The sequence below is a fragment of the Schistocerca gregaria genome, unplaced genomic scaffold, assembly GCF_023897955.1.
Source record: "Schistocerca gregaria isolate iqSchGreg1 unplaced genomic scaffold, iqSchGreg1.2 ptg000351l, whole genome shotgun sequence".
Taxonomy (NCBI): Eukaryota; Metazoa; Arthropoda; class Insecta; order Orthoptera; family Acrididae; genus Schistocerca; species Schistocerca gregaria.
Window position 1 is genome coordinate 3,084,842 of NW_026061811.1, and position 22,277 is coordinate 3,107,118.

Sequence of the window (22,277 nt, forward strand, 5' to 3'; positions counted from 1 at the left end):
GGTATCATCTTTTATGTCTCTGTTTTCGCTTGTATCCACCGTGCATGTCTTTTATGTTGTACCGGGTTTGACCATATGTTGTTCCAGAAGTGTTCCATGTCTGTTATGTTTGGTGGATTGTCTATTTTAATGCGTGTGTTATCTATTGTCTGGTAAAATTTCTTTTGGTTTGTGTTGAATGTTTGGTTTTGTTTCCTTCTATTTTCACTTTTTTTGTATGTTCTAAGTCGTTTGGCCAATGCTTCTAATTTCTGCTTCTTTTCATCTAATTGCTCTATCGCTTCTTGTTGTGAGATTTTACCTAACCTTTTTGGTTTTTTATATGATATTTCTTTTCTTAGAAATTGTGTTAGCTGTCTGATGTCTTCTCTCAGTTTTTCTATTCCGATCTGTAGCCTGTGTTGCCATGCAGGTTTTGTGGGTTTCTTCTGTGTGTTGGTTGGTTCTGATGTCTGTCTAGTGTGTAAATTTAGTGTAGAGAGTGCTCCTATTTAAACCAGTAGTTGTAACTCTCCCATAGTTGTGTTTCCATTTATTTTGTTGTGTATGATTGTGTTGATAGTTTTTATTGTTGTTTCGACTTGTGGGTTATTTGGCGGTGTATGCAAGAATGGTCTAATGTCTGTATTTGTGTCTTTGTATTCTATATATGTCAGCTGAAATTTCTCTTTTATATCTAACATGTGTGTCACTTCGTGTTCTATTTGTACTTGTTCTGGTGGCAGTCTTAAGATTTCGTTTTCCTCTGATTGTTTAATTGATGCGTGTTGTTCTTTGTTTGTTTGCTCTGGGATGTGTGAGTCCATTACTGTATTATTTTCTTCTTCTTCTGGTTGGGCATTATTTTGTTCCAGTATTTGTTGTTCTCGTTGTTTGATGTTTTCTAATTCTGATTATTACACGGATCTGATCAGCTAGTCGTTGTTCTGTTAAAAATTTTAATTCTGGGCATCTGGTAGTAAATGTTGTGTATACTTGTGATCTGTATCCAGTTGTATTGGTTGCTAGGTTTGTTGCTTGGTATTATTATTATTTCGTTGTTGTTCTGTTGGTTAAACGTGTGTGTAGCGTTGCCAGGTTACTTACTACAGTAATTTTTTTTTTTTTTTGCCTTTGCTAGAGCCGTCTTTTAAGTTTGCAGGAGCCACCGCTAGTTGCTTCTATTGGACTGCGACATTACTGTTCTTTCGAAATGTGCCGTTTGTTACTCTTAAAACCAACATGGAGAGCTCCCCAGCGGTGGGGTCGACTTTTTGAAACCAAATAAGCGGTAGTGTAACTCAAGACCCCCCAGTATCAGACCCTACATCCAGGTGGGCCTCCGTTTGCAAGTAACTGACGCAGAAGAGTTCGGAATTTTGCGTCATGCTATATAGCGTTAAGGAAGTCTTATTCCATAGTCTGGTTGCGTGTCATAATGGTTAGGACAGAAGCTTAAGCATGCCTCGTCAGGTGCAGTAAATTTTTTTTTAAATCCTTATCGAAATGACTTTGGTGCCTATTTTTACTCAATTTATTGTTTTAAATGTAATTTCTTTCGTTCTATTCCTTTGTCAAATCGTTTTAATCACCGTATGAACTTTTCCATTTGTTTCATTTTTCTTTGCATCATTCTTCTTCCAATCGGAATTTTTGTGAATGTGTATTTTATTGTACCTATCTGTTTGACTATTCAATTACTTCAAAACTCCGATAAATTAATTAAAAAAACAAAAGACGAACTAATCTATTTATATTGACTGAGCATTAACGTGAAAAACGTATTTTTCATTACAAGACGTGCCTTTTTCTGCATGGTAATCGACATACAAATATTTAAAACATAACCTAAATTCTTTGTGTACTATGGAAATGTATGGTAGATGAGGCTATGAATGAGAGAAGGTTTTCTAAGTAAAACAAAATTCAAGCAATGTGAGAAATCGATATAATGAACACAATAACGAAAACACAGGGCCATAAAAATAGGAGAAATTAAATCGGAATTAGTACATGAAGATAATTAAAGGTTCACGAACAAATATTTCCAGTGGAAAATGGATGATAAGAAGAAAAATTAGACCAAATGAAGAAGTTCATATCACTATTGAATCACGTGACCGAGGAGCGGAAATAAAAAAAAATATATTTACATCAGTTGAATGAAAATGATTATCAATATCACTTCGATAAACACCTAGCATAGATTTCTTCCTCTGGTGAGATTCGAACCCACAACCTCATGCATGTGAAGCTAGTATCCTTTCCAATACCCTCACAACCAACCTAGGTCATTCGGCTTTCTTCACGTTATTGAGTCTCACACAAAATTCCGAATTTCTTTTCTCGTCAGTTCCTCGAAAACGTCTACCCACCAGGATGAATGGCTGCACTGTGTGATACTTGGGTGCTTAACCTACATAACCCTATAGATGGTTACAGAAAGTCGATCCTACCCCTGGAGAAATCTCCTTGTAAGACATAACGAAAGAGTGCCGCCGTTTCATTATATCTACTGATACGGTGGTGGACACACAGTTAGTAGTGTAGCCATAGTAACACAAACGGTCTGAAAACTGCACGATCTAAGCAACGAGGGACTACCTCGCACTTAGTCCAAAGGAAAATCTCCAGAATTACTAGAAGACTTGTAGACAATGAACCGAGTCCCCTGAAGTCATTTAGTCCGTAGCGACTGCTGAGAACCTTCAGAGCAGTCATTAGGATTCGCACTCTACTACTTCGATGTTACACGTTCGGTGTCCTACTCTGTGGAGCTGAGTCATGGACTGTATTAGGCATTTGAAATGCGATCGTATGGAAAAATATTAAGGATACCATCGACAGATTTAGTCAAAAGTACGGCGGTACGAAAATGTAGAAATTCTCAACAGCATCCAGAGAGCAGAACTCGATTGTTTTGGTAGCGCAATTCCGCAACAACAAATAAAACCTGTTGAAATTAATAATTCAAGGAAACATTAATGGCCGGCAGTCTGGACGAGCGTTTCTAGGCGCTTCAGTCTGGAACCGTGCGACCGCTACGGTCGCAGGTTCGAATCCTGCTCTGGAAATGGGTGTGTGTGATGTCCTTAGGTTACTTAGGTTTAAGTAGTTGTAGGTTCTAGGGGACTGATGAGCTCCGATGTTAAGTCCCATAGTGCTCAGAGCCATATGAACCATTTTTTGAAAGATTAATGGAATATGTGATCCACGACGCACAGGATTAACCTGGCTAAATACCTCAAACCAGCAGTTTGGGTTCAGCACTGAATCAATTTTCTGAAAAACCATGGACGGACAACAGATCATGCATGTTACTGGAGGACGAGGTACTTAAGAGAGGAAGAATGACAATGCTTAAAAATTACATAAATGCTCACCATTAAATCTAATACTCCACTCATATAATCGCGCTAGCTGCCATTAAAATTAATCTGCAATTGGCATACAGTTAAAATTTTTTGAACCTAGTGCTCTTAACAGCACTCATGTCACCACTTATTTTAATCAATGTATTTATTTTCTCAGACATCCACCATACGAGGACGCACTGAAAAGTAATGTCGACAGATGTTTTTACGTGAAAACTCGCAAAGCTTTTTAAATAAAACAAACTTCATTAACATTCTACATTGTATTCTTCACGTCTATAAATTTATTTCTCAAGACACTCACCCTCGGAACCAGCAAAATTTCCCCAACTAGATACTATTTTGTTGACACCGTCACAGTGTATTGTTTGACTATGTTAACAGAGCCACAACCTTACCTCTGCTTGCACCGCTTGAAACAACTGAAGTGCTCAAAGGTTTTCTTAGTTTTGCGATAGACGAAAATCGAGACTGTGTGTAGGATGATCGACGGCAGTGCAAGGACGTCGGCTTGCTGCAGATGCCGCAGCGATCGTGTGTAGTTTGGCACTGCCGTGCTCAAGGAGAGTGTGCTCCACATGCGGACGAAGTCTTCGAATTCGTTCTTTTAGTTTTGTGAGCTCTTTCTCACCCACCAACATAGTCACTCAGATAAGAGAGGTAACTATCCAAAATAAGGATAAACACTTGTTACAAAACGCTCCTTACGCAAAATCAGAGGGCTGCAGATATCCAAAGTAAAGATGTAGAATGTTACTGACTTCATCAAATAAAACAGACCGAGTCATTATCTTCTCAGCACGCCGTCGTGTTATAAGCACAAAAATCCAAAAAATTGTTTCAGAGCAAAGTATGCTGTATTTTTAAGTGAAGATCTTTGTAATGTACATCTGTATTAAACGTTATGCTGGTGATATATGGTGACAATGCGTATTTATATTTACAATGAAGAGAGATTGACCAGTGGCCAATATACAACTAAAACCAAGTTGTCAGATGGATATTAACTGCAATGGATTAGTGGAGAAATACAGGGATCAAGAAGTAGTTCGATTGTCTTGCCGCATGTATGCTGTAGAGCACATCTTCCACCGGACTGCCTTGATGATGCATTGGATGGTAACAGCGTAGTAAATGCCCGGTGGCGAAAAGGTCATGAATTCGTAGACTATATAGTCAGTCAATAGATGGAAAATCCTAGTACACCATCTGAAATGTGGAATTGGTGAAGACAGACAGTCGACCGAAATTATATCGAAATAAATTCATTCTTAACTTGTCTTCAGTTGCGTTAGGTAACACCTCGATAGCTAACACATCTGCGTTCAGAGAATTTATTTCGAAGTGATTTCGGTCAGCTATCTACCGTCATCAATTCGATGCACAAGACCATGAATACTGTCGAAGTTTGGCATAGCAAACGATATTCAATCAGGCAAAGGTATCTGAACCTACAATTTCTGATCAATATGCTAAAGGAGAATGTAATAAAATCAATACCTGAAACTAAAAAAAAGTAATCCATCGGTTAGCCTCTTCAGTGAAAGAGATTAAAAATAAATCCGTGTTGAAAAGGAGTTAAAAGATATTTTAAGAATACATAATGACTTGGTGGATTTAAGGAGTTTAAAATTTACGTCATTCGTACGAAAAGTTCGTAAAATAAGACAGAAGTAATGTTGTAGAACGGAAAATGTAAAAAAAAATATTTTTTTAAACATGGCTATGCACTATGTGCATAGACAGCCTTAAGCCTAGATAAAATGTGGAGGGGCGATCTTATTACAAAACAACAGGCAGAGCCTCCCCATTGTCGCGGCTTCCTTTGCAGGTCGCAGAAACCGCAGCTAAAATGTATGTGGCCAGAAACACCACGTTGACTCACGGCCGCAGAAGCCCATGACACCCTTCAAGAGGCGGTGAGGCATCTCGTAGAGTAGTTATATGAGAGTGAATTTATTCCTCGCTCCTCATGAGACATCATCAAACTTATTTTCCTGCTTCTGGAGTGTCTACAGCGAGTATGAGGGAATCCCGAAACGTGACATCTTACTTTTGTACTGCTCTTCGTTCCACACCTTCAAGGACGAACTTCTTTTCTGTGGCACTCGAACACTTGTACTTCTTCGATGTCATTTTCACGGCGGATCTATGTACTGTGCTTATGCTTTATTGAGAAAACACGGGAATTTTTCAAAGTGTTTAGGGATGAAACGATTATCTTAATAACCGATAAACCAATTCCAGATATCGAGTATTACGTACCGGCTGGCACTTCATTACGAAATGTTTACGGGGCTGTCTGTTATGACAGTCGCTTCCGTTTATGGAATGTACCGAACACAGGAGGTTTCTTCGGTAAATAGAAGTTCTTACATGGGTCTTGACAACACGATCGAATTACAGAGGTTCAAATAGTGAGACGCGACTGTGTGGAACTGCATACGCAGATTTCGGTCCCTGGAAATAATTGTAACTCAACTAAGGACTTTATAGCGACACGAACGTCGGCCGGGTAAATAAGTCCCACACTAAGTGGACATCCAGTGGATGCAGGTAAACACTTCCTGTTACACCACGCCACTGCTGCCTCGGTGTAAACACGGAGGACAGCAGGAAGTGCACTACGACCACTAGCTGGACTCCAGAGCAGGAAACAGCCGGGGTCCCCGGTGGTCTAGTGGTAAGGGGGTCTGAAACGTTCCAGCGCCTCGGCTGGGGCTATTCGCCCCAGCCGGGCCGGGGTTCAATCACCGGCCGGCGCTGGAATTTTCAGACTTCCGAACACTAGCCTCCACCTCTGCCTTGGCATGTGGCGCATGTCAGGCACCCCCGTGGGGTCCGTGCTTTGGATCCCACGTGGAGCTCACTCCCACACTACAAACTGTACCTGATTATGCTGCTACAAACATTTAAAATTTTAATTCGCACACTTTCTTCACCAGACTTCATCTACATATATTTTAAGATATTTAATATATCTCACTATCAAGAGAAACTGCTTGGTATATTTGTAGGATTACAACTATGAAATAAAACCCTTACAAAAAAAAAGATTTTGTTTTCCTTCGTGTACTGAATACTGCTGAGGTTAATACCCAAACATGTGCCAGTTTCCTGTAGTTAGCAGTGAATATTCGAAAAAAAGGATATCATACTGATTCATATATTACATACTGTATTTCACACATTCTCAGTGCTGAAAAAGCAATAATTATTTCAACGTCATAAGAAAATACAAAATATTACATCAATAGCAAATCACAAGCCAACGCTGTGTTATTTTTAGTATCATGATTGACTATGTGATAAATAAATCCTGTATAAGAAATCGTTTCGTAATAGTTGACAATATCTTTTAAAAATACTTTTCACTAATTGCATTTTCAAAAACGAACAAAGGCCTTCTTTTTTCTCAAATTATTCTAGTATCAAAATGAGATGTTTGATGTGACACAGGTCACTAAAGAGATAAACTCTTTTTTGTATGAAAAACGTTATTTCTCGTGGTTTTATGTGAGCTGAATGCTGAATCAAACAGATAATACTTAACGTTAACAAGAGGAATTTCTTGGGGATTTCACTAACAAGCCCATATATTTGATATAATATTTCGATTAATAGTTATATGACAACCTCTCTGCCTCTACTTTAAGTAAAAGTATCTTTTGGATCAGAAAAGAAATTATGTTACTACTTCTATGAGTTAAGTCTGGTTGAATGAAAGAGATGCAGAATGTTACCTTCTCTGCAAGGCATTTGCCATCAGTAATGAGTGAAACTGTAAAATAGGAAAAATGGATGACAAACGTCTATTACTGTTGTACTATTATATCACTAACGTTGCATTGCATAAACTTACTTACAGTTCTCGTTGCTGTTCAATATTCTTTAACTCACTATACCGTGCGATTATTTTGTTAACATTTAATATAACAGTAGCCCTGTTCCGAGCCACATATCCATTTTTAATGCTTAAAACTGTGGACAAAACTATTAGTAATACTAAATTACGAAGAGGGAATGATGAATGTAACATGCTGCATACATTAATGTCGCTCGAGATGTAGTTTGCATTATATGTTATCAGAACAGAACTATTTTGTAATGTGTGAAATACACAAAAATACGGTAACAGACAAACCGAGCAGTGATGCCGTAGTCTGTTTTGTAATAATAGTGTAAAGGAAGAAATAAACAGCAACTAGACATTTAAGTCACTCAATATTCGCGGCCATTTTGCGGTTCATCACTTCGCTGCTACGTGTCGCTACTAGTACCTCACACACTTCATTGCCTGTAGTGCAGAGCTTCGCTACCAGAGGGCTCTATCAGCATCGGCGAGGACTCACTCTGTCGGCGTTTGCTGCTTCACTGCTCAACATCTATGCTCGCTGATATGCTGCTAAATCTTCAGAATAAACGAAAAAAATAACACCAACACCAAATATGGCAAATAGTGATAATTGTGAATACTACCGAACCATCTCTTTCATACGTCCTGGCTGAAAATACTGATCCAAAATATTTACAGAGGAATGGAACACATTAGAGGAGACGAGCTATAGGAAAATCGAACACACTAGCCGCTAGAGATCGGTTGAAGAAATTCAACCCATATTTATAACATCTATAGATGTAGAAAATAACTTTTCACAGTTTTGACCAATATATAGTTTGAATTTAAGATGCAACCAGCGATAAAATACAGTGAGCGGCATGTTATCTAGAGCTCTGCCAAAAATCAGCCAGCAGATGTAAGACTTATAAGAAAGCTGGTAGTTGATAGTTGAGGAGGGAGAGAGAGAGTGAGTTTGCATACAGAAAGTTTCACACGTCGTGCGACACACTTATCGCGTTTGTAGAGGGGACCTACCTGGGAATCGATGTCTGGAAACGTCATCCAGCGAGGCTACAGAGTATCAAAGTTACAAGCGCTGTAGTCTGTAATATGTGTGTACACAGGGAGATCCAATGAAGATGTTAGCAATTTTCTATGATGATGGAGATGGATAAATCTGAGGTTATGTCCCTATAACGGAAAATTGGAAGAGAAGACATTCCTGTTGCGTGTGACAGTATGTACCGGTAGTGTTGCAGCCAAGTTGTAGGGCAGGAAACTTTCAGAGGTGGTAGTATGGACCGAATGTCCAGTACACATGGGCTGTAAAATGCATACCTTAAGAGCTGTGAGGACTTGTTCATCTTCGCTAGCATAAAACATATCTCCACTGTTGAACAAGTGCTCATAGCGCCTCAGGTATGCATTTTGTAGCCCATGTTTACCGGACATTTTTTTCTTACTTTGATCCATACTACCACCTATGAAAGTTAGCAACAACAGTACCAGTACTTGTATTCCGCCGTCAGAGGTATGATAACGATATTCCCTTGTAACTTCCGGAACATGATACATGATCAAATTGATAAATAATCACGGCATCACACTCTACTTACATACATTCGCCGGGGCTGGTGCCTGTATTTTGATGCTCTGTAGCCTCGTTAGATGACGTTTGCATGCATGAGTTACTAGGTAAAATTGCAAGCTCTAGAAATGTTAAACACCTTGTATAAAGAAAGCAACATACGAAACGAACGAGATATTTGGGAAATTAATCGAAGATAAGAAAGAAGAAATAGAAACTGTTTCCAAATCGACCTTTCATTTCGCTGCTGCTGATTTGAAATTTCGTGGCATTTATTCGCTCTGAAGAGGATCGTTCAAATGATGGTCGAAATGTCGTTATTTTAGTTGTTTCACTGTTGTATAATGACATGGCCTAGTACCCAAAATGATTTTCTTAAATTTGTTTGTAGGAATTCTATCGCTTCTCAACGATATTTTCAGAATGATAGTAGTATTTTTTCCTACACCTACCAACTTTAATAGTGCTAGAAATGATGAAAATAGTACCTAATACTTTTTGATATGGAGACAGAGACGGTGCTTGGTTTTAATGATAACAATATATAGGAAAATTCAGCCATGTTTCTGCGAAGTAGCATTACGCCGAAATTCTGAAATACATCCGTATATTTCGAATGTGGTACAACAGCTGTAGGTAGGAGACGATGTACTGCAGAAGTAAAGCTGTTTAGACGGGGCGTGAGTCGTGTTTGGGTAGCTCAGATGGTAGAGCACTTGCCCATGAAAGGCAAAGGTACCGAGATCGAATCTTGGTCCCGCACAGAGTTTTAATCTGCCGGAAAGTTTCATATCGGCGCACACTCCGCTCCAGAGGGAACTAATTCTGGAAACAGCTGTATAGTTACTGGAGAGATACAGGATGTTCCAAAATCACGTTAAAAACTTCTAGGGAAATGAGTAATGATATTTTGAAGAGGAGCCCATGTATGGAAAGGTATATCCGTGCTACAGCCGTATGAATACACCTTCGCTAATGTGGTATGCAACAGGGTTATAATCACTGGGGGGGGGGGGGGGAGGGGGTTACTTACGTCGGATCGTATGATGTCATTTGACAGCTGTCTCCTCTCTGACCTGGTTCGAGTCTCGTTCATGTTTCTGTGAGTGTTAGAGGAACATTGCTGAGTACACTTTTGCCAAATACACCGACACGTGTATTCTGTGTGGCGAAGCTCACAGTACTGGAAGAGCTGCTGGTCGCGTTTATCAGGATCGTTGTCCACAGCGTCTGACTCCTCCCCACACGCTTTTCGTTAGCATTGCGCAACGTCTTCGAGAAAGGGTGCCTTCAACGTCAGCAGGTGCGTGTGTGGTGCCCCGTGGAGACGCAGCGCACGCGAATTGGAAAATATATTTATATGGATATGGTGTCTGTTCTTTCGGACATGTCCGAAAGGACGCTACGAATGTAGTGTGTGGTCATACATAGGTGAGAAAGTGGGTCTCGCGGGAGGCGTGCGCGAGATAATTCCTGTAGTCTCGCTATCCTCTGTGCCGTCGGTGGCTCAGATGGATAGATCGACTGCCATGTAAGCAGGAGATCCATGGTTCAAGTTCCGATCGGGGCACACATTTTCACCTGTCTTCGTTGATATATATCAACGACCGTCAGCAGATGAAGGAAATAATATCATTCTAATTTCAAATTGGAAAAGGCCCTCCTGTTAAAACAGTGTCTCTGAAGACCGATTTCTCTGTTTCTTTGATTATTAACGAGTGAAACTGTATAACAATAGATGTACTAGATCATATTTACACTGAAATGCCAAAGAAACTAGTATAATAACGCATATTCAAACAGAGAGGTATATAAACAGGCTTAATATGGTGCTGCGGCCGGCAACGCCTGTTGTTGTTGTTGTTGTTGTTGTTGTTGTTGTTGCTGTTGTTGGGATGTTTAAGGGGGACTAAACAGCTAAGGTAATCAGTCCCCCATTCCAAAAAAACCAGCGAAACAAAATTTACGGAACAGGTAAAACCTCAAGGGGGGAGGAGACGCCCCTCCCCCCAGTCACTGAAAGAACACCAATGTGTCAGCGAACACTAGAGACAAGAAGAGTACAGACGAACACTGGACAGAAAGAAACGGAAGAAAATCAGAGGGTCGGAGACTGGTTGACTGACCATGGGTACAAAAATTGGGAAAGAGTCAACCATCCGAATACACACATTAAAATCTGCAACCAATGAGACACTCGAGGACAAGATACACAGAAAGGGAAAGGGACAGGTCCCCCTAAATGGAACCATAAAAAGGACTACCACGGATAAAATTTAAAACGTCGTCAGCCATGGAGGCATCGTCGCATAAAACCAAAGCCAACGTGCCCGGGAGATTAAAAGTCTGCCGGAGGATGCACAGGCGGGGACACTCCAACAAAATGTGGGCGACCGTCAACCGGGACCCACACTGACACAGGGGGGGATCCTCCTGACGCAAAAGATGTCCGTGCGTCAGGTAGGTATGGCCGATGCGGAGCCGACACAGGATGACAGAGTCCCTGCGAGAAGCCCGCAGGGAGGACTGCCACACATCGGTCGTCTCCTTGACAGCCCGCAGTTTATTCGGAGAAGTCAGGCTACGCCACTCGTCACGCCACATCTGAAGCACCTTATGGCGCAACGCCAGCTGCAAATCACGAGCCGGGAGGCCGATCGCCAAAGTGGGGGCGTCGACCGCCCCTTTGGCCAGCCTGTCGACACGTTAATTCCCCGGGATGCCAAGTGACCTGGCGTCCGAACAAAGACCATCGAACGACCAGAGCGGGTAATGGCAAAAACAGACTCCTGAATAAAGGATATACCAGAGGAGAAGAGGTATAGCAGCGGTCGATAGCCTGGAGGCTGCTCAGGGAGTCACTGCAGATGACGATGGACGTACCTGAGCAGGAACGCATATGCTCAAGAGCGCGCAATATGGCCACCAGCTCTGCAGTAAAAATACTGCAGCCAGCTGGCAAGAAGCGCTGTTCAACATGGGCAGCGTGAGCAAAAGCGTAGGCAGGACGACCATCCACCAGGGAACCATCAGTGTAGACAGGCCCACAGCCTGAAAATGAGGCGACGAGCGCAAGAAAACGGTGACGGAGGGCCACATGCGGAACCGAGTCCTTGGGTTCCCGTGCCAAGTCCAGGCGGACGGACGGACGGGTCATACACCAGGGAGGCGTGGGTGCACAGGCCCGGAAGGGCGGCAGAAGAGGGAACGACCCCAGTTCCGACAGCAGGGACTGGACACGGACAGCAATGGAAAGCCCAGACCTGGGTCGCCGGTCGGGCAGATGGAGGACCCTGGCAGGGAAAAGCAGGCGATGATTGGGATGGCCCGGTGAGCAATGCACGTGGACAGCATAGTCGGCGAGCAGTCGGTGGCGGCGAATCCGCAGCGGGGAACCCCGGCCTCCACCAGCAGACTATCCACAGGGCTCGTACGGAAAGCACCAGTTGCAAGCCGAACCCCACAGTGGTGTATGGGGTCCAACAACGTCAACACTGAGGGCGATGCAGACCCATAGGCCAGGCTCCCATAATCAAGCCTGGACTGCACAAGGGCTCTGTACAATCGCAACAGCGTGCTGCGATCTGCACCCCAAGACGCATGGCTCAGGCAGCGGAGGGCGTTGAGGTGCTGCCAGCACTTTTGCTTCAGCTGAGTAATATGAGGAACCCATGTGAGCCGGGGAACCAAAGACGAGTCCTAAGAAGCGGCTAGTGTCCACCACTTCAAGTAGGTGACCGTCGAGGTAAAGTTCCGGATGAGGGTGGACCGTCCGACGCCTGCAGAAGTGCATAACTCGAGTCTTGGCCGCAGAGAACTGAAATCCATGAGTCAGAGCCCATGATGCCGCCTTGCGAACGGCTGCTTGCAGCCTGCGTTCGGCGACTCCCGTAGTCGTTGAGCTAAATGAGATGCAGAAGTCGTCGGCATACAAAGAAGGAGACACCGACGACCCCACAGCTGCTGCCAGACCATTAATGGCCACTAGAAATAAGGAAACGCTCAATACCGAGCCCATTTTCCTGTATTTAAGATGAACTAGAGGCGGCACCGACTTGCACCCGGAAAGAGCGGCGCAATAAAAAGTTTTGAAGAAAAGCTGGAAGCTGACCACGAAGACCCCACTCGCGCAACGTAGCAAGGATGTGATGCCTCCATGTTGTGTCATATGCCTTCTGCAGATCAAAAAATACAGCAACGAGATGCTGACGGCGGGAAAAGGCCGTACGGATAGCAGATTCCAGCCGCACCAAATTGTCCGCAGCAGACCGGCCCTGACGGAAGCCACCCTGGGATGGAGCGAGGAGACCGCGCGACTCAAGGACCCAACACAAACGCCGCCCCACCATACGTTCGAGCAATTTGCACAAAACGTTGGTTAGTGTAATGGGACGATAGCCGTCCACCGCCAGAGGGTCCGCACCGGGCTTCAAGATGGGAATGGTAACACCCTCTCGCCATTGCGACGGGAACACGCCCTCGCTCCAAATGCGGTTAAAGATGGTGAGGATGTGTCTCTGGCAGTCCCTGGAGAGATGCTTCAGCATCTGTACGTGGATGCAGTCCGGTCCTGGCGCTGTATCAGGGCAATTGGCGAGGGCAGCGAGGAATTCCCTCTCGCTGAAAGGAGCATTGTATTTTTCAGAACGACGTGTGTGGAATGATAACGGCGTCCGCTCGGCGTGCTCCTTTACAGAGCGAAAGGCAGGAGGGTAAGTTGCAGTTGCAGAGCTCGTAGCAAAGTGCGTGGCAAGGTGGTCAGCAATGGTGGCGGCGTCCGTGCAGACAGCGCCGTCCAGGGATTTTCCAGGGACACCCATAGGGGTCTGGTATCCATAAATCCGCCGGATGCGGGACCACACGAGCGACGGGGAGACACGGGAGCCCAAGGATGAAATGTACCTCTCCCAGCATTCCTGCTTACGCCGTGCAATAAGACGACGGGCCACGGCACGGAGCTTCTTAAAGGTGATGAGGGTCTCCAGAGATGGGTGCCGCTTATGACGCTGGAGAGCCCGCCTACAGTCGCGAATAGCCTCAGCAATCTCCGGCGACCACCAGGGGACAGACTTCCTCCAAGGGAGTCCAGAAGAGCGAGGGATGGCAGTCTGGGCCGCAGAAATAATTGACGAGGTCAAGACACGGACCACCTCGTCAATGTCACCCTGTGGGAGAGAAGCAATGGTGGCAGCGGAAGTAAAAGCCGGCCAGTCAGCCCTGTTGAGAGCCCAGCGGGGCAGGCGCCCAGAAGAATGACACTGGGGCAGTGACAAATAGATGGGAAAATGGTCACTACCACACAGATCAGGATGAACTCTCCAGTGAAGGGATGGGACAAGTCCAGGGCTGCAAAGAGAGAGATCGATGGCCGAGAACGAGCCATGGGCCACACTGAAATGTGTGGGAGCACCGGTGTTCAAGAGGCTAAGGTCGAGCTGCGCCAACACATGCTCCACAGCGCGACCACGGTCATCGGAGACAGTCCCACCCCATAGAGGGTTGTGGGCATTGAAATCGCCCAGAAGCAGCAATGGCGGCGGGAGTTGACCCAGCAGCGCAGCCAAGACATGTTGGGGGAGTTGCCCATACGGAGGAACGTAAACAGAGCAAACAGTAATAGCCGGCGAGAGCTCAATCCTGACAGCGACTGCCTCTAAAGGCGTCAGAAGGGGTACTGGTGAGCTACAGACAGAGTGGTGAACAAAGAGGCAAACTCCACCTGAAGCTCGTTGACAGTCAGCGCAGTTCTTATAGTATCCCCGATAACCGCGAAGGGCAGGGGTCCGCATTGCTGGAAACCAAGTTTCCTGAAGAGCAATGCACAGAACAGGGGAAACACTCAAAAGCATCCGGAGCTCAGGCAGGTGGCGGAAATAACCGCCGCAATTCCACTGGAGAATGGAAGCAGGAAGGGCCTGGGAGGGCGTTAAGTCCACTAAGAGGCAGACGGCGCCGCAGAGTCAACGGCTGCCACCGAGCGAGAGTCAGCTGTGTCCATAGGAGAGGTCCCCGAGGGTTCCGGGAGGGCGAGATCCGCGGCAGAGGCGAGGATCTCCACCGCATCCCCAGAGCCAGAGCTATTGACAGCAGGCGGTACTGAAACTGCCCGAGCGTCCTTCTTGTTGGACACATTCCGGTCCTTCTTCTCGCGTCTGTCCTTTGGCTTAGAGGGCTGGGAGAGTTTCTCTGAAGGAGCGTCGGAGGCTGACGACGCAGAAGCCCTACGACCAGCAGGTGGATGAACCTTCAGCCACTGGCTGACATCCGGCGGGGTAGCAGAAGAAACGGAAGAAGGGAGGGCCCCGAGGGACCCCTTCCGCGAGAGAGGAGCCGGCAGAGACGACGCTGGCGGAGACGACGCTGGCGGAGACGACGCCGGCGGAGACGACGCCGGCGGAGACGACGCCGGCATAGAAGGGGGAGGGGGAGGGAGAGGGGGAGGGATCGAGCCCCCTGGTTTTGGAGCAGATATCACTTCTGAAGCATGTGCGGGGGGAGTGACAGAAGGGGGTTTGCCCCCAACTGCTAAGGGGGCAACAGAGGAAGGCTTGCCCCCAGACACAAGGGGGGCAGACAGAGATGGACAGCCCCGAGGGCCAACTGAAGGCGGCACAGAGGAGGCGACAACTGCCGCCCGCGAGGGCGACGTTAACGTAGCTGCAGCATAAGAAGTTTGAAGAGGGACAGGATGCAACCTTTCAAATTTCAGTTTTGCCTCGCGATAAGTAAGCCGGTCCAGGGTCTTAAATTCCATAATCTTCCGCTCCTTATGAAGAACGGGGCAGTCCGGCGAGCATGGAGAGTGGTGTTCCCCACAGTTGACACAGACAGGCAGATGCGCACATGGAGAATCGGGATGAGAGGGGTGTCCGCAATCTCGACATGTGGCACTGGATGGGCAACGGGAGGACATATGCCCAAACTTCCAGCACTGGAAGCACCGCATCGGGGGAGGGACGTATGGCTTGACGTCACAACAGTAAACCATTACCTTGACCTTCTCAGGCAATACAGCACCCTCGAAGGCCAAGATAAAGGCACCGGTGGCCACCCTGTTGGTCTTGGGTCCTCTGTGCACACGACGGACAAAATGCACACCACGTCGTTCCAAGTCAGCTCTCAGCTCGTCATCAGACTGTAACAAGAGGTCGCGATGGTAAATAATCCCCTGGACCATATTTAAGCTACTGTGGGGAGTGACGGTAACAGGGACGTCTCCCAGCTTATCACACAAGAGCAACGCCCGTGACTGGGCTGGGGAGGCCGTCTTGAGGATGGTTGGTTGGTTGATTGGGGTTGAAGGGACCAAACAGCAAGGTCATCAGTCCCTTGTTACAAAGGCGGTCAGTTCCGACAGAGGGACAGCTCAGAAGAGTCTAAAACGATAAAAGGTAAAAGGTACAAGGCTAAAAAAGTGCAGTTGTGTCGTCAATGATAAAAACACAAGGAGGGAAGTCAGTAAATGGGCAACCTCAAGAGAGGAAATATCCCACCTGTGATGCAGTACAAGCAAGACCACATGCTATTTAAAAGCGTTCAACCGCCAGAGTGTAAAAGGGCGGATTGTAAAAGGGATTAAACAAACCTAAAAGGCGATAAAAACAGTAAAAGGGAAAAAGGAAGGAACATGGCCAGGGAGGGGAGTCAGGAATCTCCAAGCACAGCCTACAGTGGGAGACATCCCAACCCTCACCGCCCTGCCCCTACTCCAGAGGGAGATGAAAATCCTTAAAACTGAGAATAAAAACCACTTTCACGGAGGAAACTGAGAACCAGTTCAACCATCCGGGAATCGTCTGCTAATATTAAGGGTAATGTGTAGGGAAGTCTGTACTTAGTACGCAGAGCTAAAAGAAGGGGGCATTCCACCAAAATGTGGGCCACTGACTGGAAAGCTCCACAACCACAAAGTGGGGGTGGCTCACCACGCAAAAGAAATCCATGGGTCAGCCTGGTATGGCCGATGCGAAGACGACAGAGGGTGGTTGAGTCCTTTCGCGAGAGGCGTAAGGAAGAACGCCATGGGACAGGTGTCACCTTAATCGCATGAAGTTTATTAGACAAGGAGGTAGCCTCCCAGGATGTGGCCCATGATTGCGCAAAGTGGGATTTGAGATGAAGCCGTAAATCCGCCACAGGAGGGGTGACAGGGAATGGGGGGTAAGTGACTGCTCCCCCAGCCAAACGATCAGCAAGCTCATTTCCTTGGATGCCCACATGGCCAGGGACCCAAAGGAAGCTAACAGAACAAGCAGCATGGTGGAGATCAGCGAGATGGTCATGGATGGAGGAGACCAAGGGATGACGGGAGAAACACTGGTCAAGTGCCTGAAGGCCACTCATTGAGTCTGTACATAACAAAACGCGATTGAGCTTGGACTGTTTAATAAAGGCCAGGGCCCGGGAGACCGCCATCAATTCCGCAGTGAACATCCCACATGCATTTGGCAGGAGATGATTTTCCAATGCCTACAGAGGAGGTGAAGGCATAGCCCACACGATCAGCAGATTTAGAGCCATCAGTGTAAAAAACAACAGCATCCCGAAACTCAGATAAAATGCGGCAGAAAAAACAACGGAACACCATCGGGGGAACGGAATCTTTCGGACCTCGGCAGAGATCCATCCGAACTCGGGGCCGAGGAACTAACCAAGGAGGTGTGTTGGGGAGGGAACGTGGGATACAGGAAAAGGAAGGAAGCTGAAAATCACGGCGAAGAGACGCTAGGCGGAGCCCAACCGGTAAACCCGCCCAATGGCGGGAGTCAGGTGGGCGACTTCCTTGGGCAGGGAACAGGATAGAATAGGAAGGATGAGTGGGAGAGGAACAGACAGCGATTGCATACGAAACCAGAAGCTGGGAGCGCCGAACGGAAAGGGGGGGGATCCCAGCCTCAACCAGGAGACTATCAACAGGGCTAGTCGGGAAGGCACCGATGGCCAAACGGATACCACGATGGTGGACCGGATCCAAGAGGCGCAATGTAGAAGGGGCAGCTGAACCGTAAACTTGACGACCATAGTCCAAGCGAGACAACACTAAGGCCCGATAAAGGTGGAGGAGAGTGGAACGGTCAGCACCCCAAGAGGTGTGGGCAAGGAAGCGAAGGACGTTTAGTTTACGGAAACATCCTATCTTCAGGCGTCTGATATGAGGCAGCCAAGTGAGCTTGTTGTCGAAAAGAAGGCCAAGGAAACGAAACTGTGGGACCACAGGTAATCGTTGTGCATTGAGATAGAGCTCTGGATCGGGGTGGACTGTCACACGGCGACAAAAGTGGACCACTCGCGATTTTAAAGGAGAAAACTGAAATCCGTGTGACATGGTCCATGCAGAGGCACGCCGTATAGCACCCTGGAGCTGCCGCTCTGCAGCGGCCATCGAAGAGGAACTAACCCAAATGCAGAAATCATCCACATACAGAGCAGGAGTGACCAAAGGACCGACGGAGGCCACAAGTCCATCTATAGCAATGAGGAACAGAAGTACACTCAATACGGAACCCTGAGGGATGCCATTCTCCTGGGTTCGCGGAGAACTTAAAACTGTACCAACCCTAACCCTAAACGAACGATGAAACAAGAACTGGCGGATAAAAATCGGGAGTGGGCCCCGAAGACCCCACTCATGAAGTGTAAGTAAGATATGATGGCGCCAAGCCGTATCATAGGCCTTGCGAAGGTCGAAAAATACAGCAACCAAATGGCGGCGCTGGGAAAAGGCCTGCCGAACTGCGGATTCCAAGCGAAGTAAATGATCGATCGGAGACCGTCCCTCTCGGAACCCACACTGGTAAGGGGACAACAGACGCCGAGATTCGAGGACCCAAGTGAGCCGACGGGCTACCATCCGTTCAAGTAACTTACAAACAACGTTCGTCAGACTAATTGGCCGATAGCTGTCGACGAACAGGGGGTTCTTACCGGGCTTAATGACGGGAACCACGATGCTATCCCTCCATTGAGAAGGGAAGTCACCCTGGAGCCAAATACGGTTAAATACCCGGAGAAGATGTCGCTGTTGTGGAGCACTGAGATGTTGAAGCAGTTGGTTATGAATGGAGTCTGGGCCAGGGGCCGTATCATGAGAAGAGGAGAGTGCGGAAAGAAGTTCCCATTCAGTAAAAGCGTCGTTGTATGATTCTGACTGGCTGGGGGTAAAACATAAGGCGGAAGCTTCGGCCCGCTGTTTCTGGGGAAGGAAAGCAGCCGGATAGGAGGCTGATGCCGACGCTGTTGCAAAATGGGTCGCAAGGTGTTCCGCGAGAATCAACGGGTCCGTGCAAAGGCCATCCGGGAGGTGAAGACCCGGGAGGGTAGACTGCCGATGGCAACCTTGGAGAGAGCGAAGCGTAGCCCATACCCGCGACAGAGGGACAGCAGAACCGAGGGAAGAAACAAAGCATTCCCAACACATCCGTTTGCTCCGTTTGATTAAGTAACGGGCTTTTGCGCGAAGGCGTTTAAAGGTAATAAGATTGGCAACGGATGGATGCCTCTTAAGGTGTTGCAAAGCTCGACGGCGATCACGGATGGCAACGGCAATGTCCGAACTCCACCAAGGGACCTGCCGGCGGCGAAATGGTCCAGATAAGCGCGGGATAGCAAGGCTAGCAGCGTGAACAATCGCGTCAGACATGTCACGTATGACATCATCAATACCATCCGACAATGAGGGAGAAAAAACGACCTGTGCAGTATACAAAGGCCAATTGGCACGTTTGAAGGACCAACGAGGTGATCTGTCCATAGGGGAGCGGGAAGGGAGCGAGAGAATCAACGGGAAGTGGTCACTATCGCAAAGGTCGTCGTGCGGTCACCATTGTAGGGAAGGGAGGAGGGAGGGAGAAGAGAGAGAAAGATCAATGGCAGAAAAGCTACCATGACCGGCACTGAAATGGGTAGGGGAGCCATCGTTAAGAAGGCACAAGTCGTGGTCGGTAATAAACTGGTCAATGAGATGACCCCGACTAGATGGAAATGCACTGCCCCACAAGGGATGATGTGCATTAAAATCGCCAAGTATAAGGAAGGGAGGAGGAAGTTGCTGAAGGAGGGCACTTAAGGAGGCAGGTGTAGGAGTTCTGTCAGGAGGGAGATACAGATTGCAAATTATGACCCCAGAGTCCAGGTGGATCCTAACAGCAACTGCTTCCAATGTAGTTTGGAGAAGAATCCACGTGCTGGCAATGTCCGTTCGGACCAACGTGCAAACTCCGCCAGACGCCCGTAGGGGGCCGACCCGATTTCGACAGAAAGCACGGAAGCCACGGAGGGTTGGTGAGTGACCACCAGTAAAATGAGTTTCTTGTAGAACCACACAAGCCGCAGAGTAAAACGAAAGAAGGGATTGCAACTCCGGTAGGTGACGGTAATAGCCATTACAGTTCCATTGGATAGCCAAAGAACGATGAGTCAATTGGGGGGTGAACAGGCTAATGTCAGTCATGCCGGTGGGTCACCACCCGTCACCGACAAGGAGGGGGCGACATCCATGAATAACAGGTCAGAGTCAGGTTGTGAAGATGGGGACGAGACCTCTGGCGACACCAGAGACTCCTTGTCCCGGGACTTGTGCTTCTTCTTTCTTTCTGTTTGGGATCGTGGAGGGCTGTGCAACAAAATGGAGCCAGCCACAGCAAGATCGGAACAGGAAGAGAGCGGGCGATCTGGGGGCCCGCAGACCGTGGTTCTCGTGGTGGCCGCGTGGCAGCAGACCTTTGGCCTAGAAGGTGCCAGGAAGGGGGATCCCGCGAGGGGCGCCCATGACCGGCAGACGCCGAAGAAGCAGGACACTTCTCCAGCCGGGGAGAGGAAGCGGTGCCCGGAGGGGATGGTGTGGGAACCGCAGGGGGAGGGGGGAGGAAAGGGGTTCGGGACTGGGGTAAGGAATGAGGAGGAGGGGGTGAAGATACTACTGAAGCATAACTAGTTGTCAGGGTCACTGGATGAAGGCGTGTATACTTTTTACGGGCCTCGGTATAGGTGAGACGATCAAGAGTGTTATACTCCTGTATCTTTTTCTCTTTCTGATACACTGGGCAATCCAGTGACCGTGAAGAATGATTCCCACGACAATTTACGCACACAGGAGGGGGAACACAGGAACTTCCCTCATGGAACGGATGTCCACAGTCATCAGAGAGGGGGGCCTGCGAACAGCGCGAAGACATGTGGCCAAAACGCAAACACTTGAAACATCGCATAGGTGGTGGGATGTATGGCTTCACGTCACACCGATAGACCATAATCTTGTCCTTCTCAGGGAGGGTGTCCCCTTCAAAGGCCAAGATAAAGGCACCAGTGTCAACGCAGTTGTCCTTCGGACATCTCTGAACCCGCCGATCAAAGTGAACCCCCCGCCGGCTTACATTGTCCCGAAGTTCCTCATCAGATTGAAGGAGGCGGTCTCTATGGAAAATTACACCTTGCACCATGTTCAAGGACTGGTGTGGGGTAACTGACACAGGAATCGTACCAAGATGGGTACAGGCACGGAGAGCTGCAGACTGGGTAGCTGAAGCGGTTTTAATCAACAGCGACCCAGACCCCATCTTGCTGATAGAGTCCACCTCGCCAAACTTGTCTTCGATGTGTTCAACAAAAAACATAGGTTTCGTATGAGTAAAAGTATCCCCATCAGTTCTGGCGCAAACCAGATAGCGAGGGAAAGGTTTCCTCCCCAGCCGACGAGCCTGGCCCTCCTCCCAGGGGGTAGCCACGGAAGGGAAGGCGGAAGGGGCAGAGGAAGCAGCACGTGAAGAATCTTTTCCAGTCAAAGAGACGGCCAGAGAACGGGCAGAGTTGTGGACTCTTATGCGTTTCATGAGCATAGTGTCCGCCCTGATACCACCCACTCCGATCAGGGGCTCTCCTCATGGGCGCCACCCAGCCACAGCAAGGGCCGTCTGGCACGGCGGCCATTGCTGAGAGTTCCGATGCTCCAGGACGACAAGCAACCACTCCTAGGCTACTTGAGGAGGTCACAGCTCAGGTATCAGACGTGTGATCCCTGTGTTTTCAGGGGCTCAACCAAAAGGGTACATAGCGACCCCACCACACGGGCTGGCTACCGTGCTGGCTATGGACCCTAGCGTCAAACAACGACGTAAAGGAAACGATGGAATCAATGATGATGGCACACGCCGGAGACACTAGGTAAGGTGCTCTTCCCCAAATGGCTCACACTACGGAAGAAAATTTAGTGATGGAGGTCAAACCCCAGAGGGGACCAGAGAATACCAAAAGGATGAAGGAATTACAGAACAAGGCCGAATTGCAAGGTCAGCAGAACCAGGAGAATAGCAGGGCCAACATAAGGAGGGACACCATAAGTAGGGACACCAAGAGCGGGAGAGGAGAGGTCGGAGGGAAGGATGAAGGACAGGAAAGGAGGGGAAGGGAAAGGAAATGCAGCCCAGAAAAAGAAGGAAGGCTGCAATAGCTCGGGGCTCCGTGCTCGCCACGCACGTACTCACGAAAAGACCGCGAGCCC